The following is a 7,500-nucleotide window of genomic DNA, read 5'->3' on the forward strand; positions in this document are numbered from 1 at the left end:
GAGAAGGGAGTATAATTCACTTCATAAGCTTTTCCAGTACATACTTTGTATCATTACATCAAATGATACAAGAACATTTAGGAACTAGATTTTTGGGGTTATTCACTTTCTGGGGGATGTTTAATATTATCTGTATACCATTTCCCCTCCAGATGTCATTGATGAAAGGTAATGTTATGGCCTGACTGGTAACGTCTCTGCCTGGTGTTTACCAGTCGGGGGTTCGAGTCCCGTTCAGACTCATTAGTGCCATTAATGCCTGCAACCTTACCATCCTTGTGAGCTAAGGTTGGGGTGTTTGGGGGAGCCTGTAGGTCTATCTGTTGAGTCATCAGCAGCCATTGCCTAGCCCTCCCTGGTCCTAGCTTGGGTGGAGAAGGGGCTTGGGTGCTGATCATTTGATATATGGTCAATCTCAAGGGCATTGTCCTGGTTGATAGGGCAATGTCACTGTCCCTTGCCTCTGCCATTCATGAGCGGCCTTTAAACCTTTAAACTGCAGGGCAATCAAATCCTTATAGGCCTACTTCTCTATATAATCAGATATTTCACCAGTTTCTATGCTCCCTGTGGCCGCGGGGGCATATAAAAATTAGAATAGCGCCAACGTTATCCCTTCGTGTCGTAAGAGGCGACTAAAAGGGACGGGACGAGGGGGCTGGGAACCCCCTCTCCTGTATCTACATCCTGTGAGACAGCAACAAAGGGAGGGTGGGCTGTGGCACCCTAGCAGTACCAGCTGAACTCGGTTGAGTCCCTTGTCAGGCTGGAGGAACGTAGAGAGTAGAGGTACCCTTTTTTGTTTTGTTTCATTTGTTGATGTCGGCTACCCCCCAAAATTGGGGGAAGTGCCTTGGTATATGTATCAGTGACTGACTGCAAGACTAAGCTGTAATAGTCTGCATTCCTGTGGTTCTCTTCTTGTCCAGCTAATTTACTCGACGTCATTGTGCAGGTTGATTTCTTTTACTTTGTCAAATTATATAGCTAATAGATGGTTGATGTTTACATTCAAAAGGCAGTGTGTAATGGTGGATGTCTTTACTAAGGTAGTAGGTTGGCCAGGGCACCAACCGTCCGTTAAGATACTACCGCTAGAGAGTTATGGGGTCCTTTGACTGGCCAGACAGTATTACATAGGACCCTCCTCTCTGGTTACGGTTCTTTCCTTTTGTCTACACAGACACCGAATAGTCTGGCCTATTCTTTACAGATTCTACTCTGTCCTCATACACCTGACAACACTGAGATTACCAAACTATTCTTCTTCTCGCAAGGGGTTAACTACTGCAATCTAATTTCAGTGGCTTCTTTCCTCTTGGTAAGGGTAGAAGAGACTCTTCAGCTATGGTAAGCAGCTCTTCTAGGAGAAGGACACTCCAAAATCAAACCATTGTTCTCTAGTCTTGGGTAATGCCATAGCATCTGTACCATGGTATTCCACTGTCTTGGGTTAGAGTTCTCTTGCTTGAAGGTACACTCGGGCACACTGTTGTATCTAGTTTCTCTTCCTCTTGTTTTCATTTTAATGTTGTTACTATTCTTAAAATATTTTATTTTTCCTTATTTCCTTTCCTCACTGGGATATTTTCCCTGTTGGAGCCCCTGGGCTTATAGCATCCTGCTTTTCCAACTAGGGTTGTAGCTTAGCATTTGATAATAATAATAATAATAATAATAATAATAATAATAATAATAATAATAATAATAATAATAATAATAATAATAATAATATGTCAGTAAGGTTAATACATAATCTTAGAAAAAAATAAGATTACGGCTCACTACCAATTATTCCAATAATGAGCTAAATTTTTAAGGTATTATTATCAGTAGAGGTATTTAGTTAGGGCCACAGAAAATATTCTAGAGTCAAATTTTATTATAATACTATTATTATTACTGTTGTTATTGATTATGTTGTTGTAACAAGCCAAGCTATAATCTATTATTATTATTATTATTGTTGTTGTTGTTGTTGCTGTTGTTGCTGTTTTTGTTGTTGTTGTAACAAGCCAAGTTGTAATCTAAGGTCTCCCTATGGAAAGCAACCCAGCACGAGAAATGAAAATGAGGAATAAATGGCAACCTATGAAAAAAAAAGTAAGAAAAAAATATAATCAACAAAATAAATTGAACAAGATAGAAACAAGTAATAAGAAGAACTCATTAAAGTTATTGATTATGTTGTTGTAACAAGCCAAGCTATATTCTAAAGCAACCCAGCACGAAAAATGAAAATGAGCAATAAATGGTAACCTATGAAAAAAAATAAATTAAAAAAAATATAATCAACAAAATAAATTGAACAAGATAGAAACAAGTAATAAGAAGAACTCATTATAGATTGCTCAGTAACAATAAAGGAGTAACCGTTTTGCAATATACTTTTTAATAAAAATTTGAAAATGAGCAATAAATGGTAACCTATGAAAGAAAAATAAGTAAAAAAAATATAATCAACAAAATAAATTGAACAAGATAGAAACAAATAATAAGAACTCATTACAGATTACTCAGTAACAATAAAGGAGTAACCCTTTTGCAATATACTTTTTAAATAAAATTTCTTGCTAAGAGACTAGACTTCATATCATTTGCTGATACGTCAGGGCTGTCACCCGCTGGCACTCAGTTACTGAGAGACAAATGGGAATTAGGAAAATTGATATCCACTCTGGACAATGACTCATAGCATACTGGTTTTTCAGGTTAAAATTGTTTATTATTACTACTAGCAAAATGAAGTAAAGCCTTAATATGATCTTGTATACTGCAAATATTACATAATTATTTTTTTAATACAATTGGATTCTCACTGCTAGAAAAATTAAGTAAAGCCTTAATATGATCTTGTATACTCCAAACATTACATAATTATTTTTTTTAATACAATTGGATTCTCATTAAAATTGTCAATCATTAGATTTTGTTCTTTAACCTATAACAAATATCAAGAGAATTTTTTTTTTTTATGAAGGTAGATGCTATTTCAGAAGATTTTGATTTGCAATTTTAACTACATAATTATTCTTTTAATACAATTGGATTCTCATAAAAATTGTCGATCATTAGATTCTGTTCTTTAACCTATAACAAATATTAAGAGAATGTTTTTTTTTTTTTTTTTTTTTTTTTTTTTTTTCTTATTTTTTAGAAGATTTTGATTTGCAATTTTAACTATCACGCCCTTCCTTTCATTGTTGGATCCTGGAGGCACCTTTCCTTGTTTTTTTTTTTTCTTTTTTTTTTTTCCTAGAAGATTTTGATTTGCAATTTTAACTATCACGCCCTTCCTTTCATTGTTGGATCCTGGAGGCACCTTTCCTTGTTTTTTTTTTTTTTTTTTTTTTTTTTTTTTTTTTTTTTTTTTTTTTTTTTTCTAGAAGATTTTGATTTGCAATTTTAACTATCACGCCCTTCCTTTCATTACTGGATCCTGGAGGCACCTTTCCTTGTTTTTTTCCTAGAAGATTTTGATTTGCAATTTTAACTATCACGCCCTTCCTTTCATTGTTGGATCCTGGAGTCACCTTTCCTTCGGCTAAGCAAATTCAAATAATGTCAATATTTATTCTTTCACTATCCTTTATCCTTTCAGAGAATGCGTCACTACGCTGGTTGGTCTGAAGATAACGAATATTATCTCACGATGAAAGAAATACACGCCGACTTTTTCGAATGCCTTTTAGAACACGTCGGGAAAATCGAGCCAGAATATGGCTTTGGTAAGTTGTAACAATACATTTTGATTTATCAAAATACAGTAGTCGTGTTGCTATAGCCTAGTCCAGAATAAATCTAGATTGTACTGCCTGAGCAAATATGATAAGACAAATGATTATTATTACTCTTCGAGTGTTTTAAATATAGTATTACTAATATTTTATGACTAACACATCAATGAATAATATATTCTAGCTTATTGTAAATGTATTTTATTGGTACCAATAGCCTAGTTCAGAATAAATCTAGAATTCTAGATTGTACTACCTGAGCAAATATGATAAGACAAATGGTTGTTATTACTCTTTGAGTGTTTTAAATATAGTATTACTAATATTTTATGACTAACACATCAATGAATAATATATTCTAGCTTACTGTGAATGTATTTTATTGGTACCAATAGCCTAGTTCAGAATAAATCTAGAATTCTAGATTGTACTACCTGAGCAAATATGATAAGACAAATGATTGTTATTACTCTTCGCGTGTTTTAAATATAGTATTACTAATATTTTATGACTAACACATCAATGAATAATATATTCTAGCTTACTGTGAATGTATTTTATCAGTACCAATAGCCTAGTTCAGAATAAATCTAGAATTCTAGATTGTACTACCTGAGCAAATATGATAAGACAAATGATTGTTATTACTCTTCGCGTGTTTTAAATATAGTATTACTAATATCCTATGACTAACACATCAATGAATAATATATTCTAGCTTATTGTGAATGTATTTTTATTCGTGGGTACAAATTTTCGTTGTTTTATAAAAAAAAAAAAAAAAGTTGGTTCGTGGATTCTTATAGTATTACTAATAATTTATGACTAACACATCAATGAATAATATATTCTAGCTTACTGTGAATGTATTTTGTATTCGTGGGTACCAATTTTCACTCTTTTATAAAAAAAAAAAAAAAAAAGTTGGTTCGTGGATTCTTAAATTCGTGGATTTCTGTTTTGGAACTTTTACCTTTTTGGTTATTAATTGAACCCCAATTATGATAAAGTGTTCATTTGCAATGCAATAATTATCATAGTGCACAGCAAAATAAAAACATATTCACAATAACAAATCAAAATAATTAGTAATCCACAAAGGTTTAGAAAATGTAGGTCACCAACACAAATCAAATGTGTCTAAGTTCAATACTAAATTTTGACAGTATGAAAATTTTCGTTGGGTTTTTAAATTCGTGGATTCGCCCACCCACGAAGACCACGAAAAATTGGTACACCACGAACAAAATACTTTCACAATATTTTCTTTTAGATAAAGTTTTTACGATATAATTTACTGACACATGTTATTTCTAGTTGAAAAGTATCAATAGATATAAATTTGGGAAGTAAGGAAAGCTTTTAATTCACTGTTTACAATTAGTTACTGTATTATGTTTCATCATCAAAACTAATTCTATTATATTTGGGAAAAAGGTGGATATTCAAGATTGCTTTTTATTTAATTTTGCCTAATTTACTGAGCTATTTATGCTGTTGTTAGCAACAGGTAAGTGATCTTATGCACAGCATACTGTTTCACATTTCCAGAAAGGAATTTATGATCCGAGTCCACAGTCATTGATTTTGGCAAAATAATGAAATTTAATACAATATGCCATTTGTATTCTGGGGATTTGAATTACAGAGCTTAGGAATTAGTTTAACACAATATTCTAAATTCAATTAATTGTATTTGAACTTTCTTATCTAGTATTTTATATTTCATAATTAATTTACTGCACACACCGCACATACACATACACACAGATACGCACATGCACAAACACATATGCACACACATACACACACACTCTCTCTCTCTCTCTCTCTCTCTCTCTCTCTCTCTCTCTCTCTCTCTCTCTCTCTCTCTCTCTCTCTCTCTGTGCACACACACAAACACACATCCACTCTCTCTCTCTCTCTCTCTCTCTCTCTCTCTCTCTCTCTCTCTCTCTCTCTCTCTCTCTCTCTCTGTGCACACACACAAACACACATCCCCTCTCTCTCTCTCTCTCTCTCTCTCTCTCTCTCTCTCTCTCTCTCTCCTCTCTCTCTCTCTCTGTGTGCACACACATCCACACACACACACTCTCTCTCTCTCTCTCTCTCTCTCTCTCTCTCTCTCTCTCTCTCTCTCTCTCTCTCTCTCTCTCTCTCTCTGTGCACACACACAAACACACATCCACTCTCTCTCTCTCTCTCTCTCTCTCTCTCTCTCTCTCTCTCTCTCTCTCCTCTCTCTCTCTCTCTCTCTCTCTCTCTCTCTCTTTTCCTTTGTTTACATAATTGGGAAAAAGCCAGCAATTCCATTTCTCCGATGAAATTTTCATATCCCGATGAGATGTTTACATAGATTAAACTCGAGATGAGGAGGTCGTTAGGGTGGAATGGATAGGGCGTGCCAGGAATGAGGAATGGATGGAATAACATTAGAAAAATTTGTATACTGATAAAGTGCATTAAAGATATAAATATGTAAGTTGAAATTATTCAAAATAATAATAATAATAATAATAATAATAATAATAATAATAATGATAATAATAATAATGATGATAATGACAATAATAATAATAATAATAATAATAATAATAATAATAATAATGATAATAATAATAATAATAATAATAATAATAATAATAATAATATAATAATAACAGTAATAGTAATATAATGATAATAACAGTAATAATTATAATAACAATAAAAATAATAACAATAATAATAATAATAATAATAATAATAATAATAATAATAATAATAATAATAATAATAATAATGACAAAATAATAATAATAATAATAATAATAATAATAATAAAAATAATAATAAAAATAATAATAATAATAATAATAATAATAATAATGATAATAATACTTGAAGTAATGCAATATATATTCTTTTTCTCGCAGAATTCGACGTGGACCGAATTCCAGATCGAGTGCAGATGTACCAATGGCTCAACATGTGGGGTAACTTAACTCATGGCGCCAGGGCGATGGTGGACTTCCCAATATGGCTACAAATACTTCCGAAAATTCTATTTAAAGTCATAAATAGGAAAGGTGAGTTAGAGCACAATTATAGTCAATTCTTTTAAGTGAGGCAGATTTGCTACCACTCGGAGGGGTGCCCTTTTAGCTTGGAAATGTTTCCTGATCGCTGATTGGTTGGAGAGGATAATTCTAACCAATCAGATTGCAGGAAACTTTTTCGAGCTAAAAGGGCAGCCCTGCGAGTCGGTGCAATACTTCCGAAAATTCTATTTAAAGTCATAAATAGGAAAGGTGAGTTAGATAACAATTATAGTCAATTTTATTAAGTGAGGCAGATTTTCTACCACCTGCAGGGGTGCCCTTTTAGCTTGGAAATGTTTCCTGATCGCTGATTGGTTGGAGAGGATAATTCTAACCAATCAGATTGCAGGAAACTTTTTCGAGCTAAAAGGGCACCACTGTGAGTCGGTGCAAATCTGCCTGACTAAAAAGAATTGACTATAGTTATCATTAGTGGCATTTTTAGATTTATATCAGAAGCAGGTCTTTTTAATGCTATTCAACTTTTATAACATAATTACTTTTCTGGTTTTAATTGATTCTTTTAATCTTTATTTACAATAAACGATATCGGTGTCAATGACCTTCGATGTCAGGATGCCAGAGAACTTCAAATCGTTCATTCAAGATCCATTTGCATTTACGAATATATTTTATGATTGCTTTAAAATTTTGGAATTCTGTGATTGCTTCTTGGTTAATTT

General features: G+C 32.8%; 1 pseudogene; it reads left to right on the top strand.

Annotated features, from left to right (window-relative positions):
- The window catches only part of LOC137629392 (uncharacterized), a 34,658-nt pseudogene that overhangs the window by 23,384 nt on the left and 3,774 nt on the right, over positions 1–7,500 (top strand).

Source organism: Palaemon carinicauda, chromosome 37 (assembly GCF_036898095.1).
Source record: "Palaemon carinicauda isolate YSFRI2023 chromosome 37, ASM3689809v2, whole genome shotgun sequence".
NCBI lineage: Eukaryota > Metazoa > Arthropoda > Malacostraca > Decapoda > Palaemonidae > Palaemon > Palaemon carinicauda.